This window comes from Octopus bimaculoides, chromosome 3 (genome assembly GCF_001194135.2).
Source record: "Octopus bimaculoides isolate UCB-OBI-ISO-001 chromosome 3, ASM119413v2, whole genome shotgun sequence".
In the NCBI taxonomy this organism is placed as follows: Eukaryota; Metazoa; Mollusca; class Cephalopoda; order Octopoda; family Octopodidae; genus Octopus; species Octopus bimaculoides.
Window position 1 is genome coordinate 138,818,250 of NC_068983.1, and position 2,111 is coordinate 138,820,360.

The following is a 2,111-nucleotide window of genomic DNA, read 5'->3' on the forward strand; positions in this document are numbered from 1 at the left end:
GAGTTTGTGTGTGTGTGTGTGTGTGTGTGTGTGTGTGTCTGTGTTTGTGAGTCTGTGTGTTTGTGTGTGTGTGTGTGTGTGTGTATGTGTGCGCGCGTGTGTGTGCACGTGTGCGTCTATACGTAGGTTCCTGTATGTTCCATTAGGTTTCTATATGAAATAAGAGTACAGTTTAGTTTTCATTGTTTAGCATTCGTCAGGACACCATTCAAAAGCTCATCATGGAATTCACAGAAGTAGAGAATCATTTTCAATTGTAATCGGATATAAATCACAGCTGTGACCTGAAATGAGAGAAAATATATGAGAATCTTATGAATCATTCTTGCTCGCCAGCATTCTATGCTGATTGCAAACACTCTCATACACATATACAACTGAAAACCGTAGAACATAGATAGTCTCTCGTGCACGCACAAACACGCACACACATTGATAGATAGTTAGATAGATAGATGGATATATAAACAGATAGATAAAAAGTTGTATAGATATGTATGTCTATATTTTCATCTTTTTATCTTTTACCTTTTGCTTGTTTCAGTCATTAGACTGCGCCATACTAGCGAACGACCTTGAAGGAATGTTAGTCGAATGAATTGACCGCTAAGTTACGGTAACCAGTTGTCAAGTGGTGGTGGGGAGCGACAAAGACACAAATACACATATATAGATAGACATACGCACATACATATATGCGTGTGTGTGTATATATATATTCAATAAAATTTATACTAGAATAGAAGCACGGTCTAAAGAATAAAGCAGTAATTACTACAACAAAGAATTTAAATTTGAGACATAGAGCCACCGAGGGTTTCCTATCTACAAAGCCAAAGCCTTGTGGACAGCTCGTCAGACTATACAAACAAAAAAAATTAAACTTTCTACGCCGCGTGATTTAAGGACTATATATGATAGTCCTCTTTCACTTTTCCTCTGCTAAATCCACTCACAAGTAATTGGTTGGCCCAAGACCACGGTAAAAGAAATTGTAGTTGTCACCGAGTGGGACTAAACTGGGAAACATGTGATTGAGAAGCAAACTTCTTACCGCATACCAACGCTGTATGTTAGTAAATTGCTGTTTTTATTCTGTTGTTCTAATATATTCTATGCATTTGTAGTTAGAAGTAGTATAGCATGTGTTCTCATTCATTAAGATTTTATGGCAGTATTCATCTATTTTACAACTAAAGAGCAATATTTCTTATAGAATACAATGTGTCGTATTACGTATATTTAAATGAGTGCTACATATGTTTTATCAGATTAGATTTATTTTCCCTAACATTGTTATTTGGCTTAGTTTACTATTACAGTAAACGTTATGAAGTAATATATGTTTATCCTTTAAGATTCTATTATTAAAGGCGTCATTATGTGAAGATCGTAGAAAAATGATTTAACTAATGATGATTTGTATGAACGTGCATATCTGTGCATTTTGTTTTACGTAAACTGAAATGGAGGACAAGTTGTGTCTTGTTGATAAGCATATATCGAATAACGGGGTAAAGATAAGATCAGAATTTATGTAATAGTTAAATAGTTAATATATGTTGATTTGCGAGATTATGCATCGTTAAGGATTATTTGACTTTCGGAGGATAGCGTTTGCATTAATGTACGCGATGTTGAAATCTCTTTCTCTGTACTTTAAGGGGATACAGACTATAGGGTAGTATTTGCAGCAATGATTAATATGTTGAGATTAGTTTTCAGTGGAGGCAGTCTCTTTATGTATATATATATATGAGTCTTTGTGTGTGTAAGTGGCATAAAGAGAGAGAGAGAGAGAGAGAGAGAGAGAGAGAGAGAGAGAGAGAGAGAGAGAGAGAGAGAGAGAGAGAGAGAGAGAGAAGGCATGACAGATATATGTCTTGTCTTAATACTCATGAAAGAAACTCTGTGTGTGGTGTGTGCGTGCGTGCGGTGTGTGTATGTGTGTATGTGTGTATGTATGTATGTGTGCGCGCGCGTTTAAGCAAACGTTTCTTAGTCCTCACGCGTGTGCTTTCATACACATGTAAAAATATTGTACATTGATTGAAAGACTGACACAAGAACAAGCATTCCTATATTTGATTAACCAATTGAACGTTTTACGT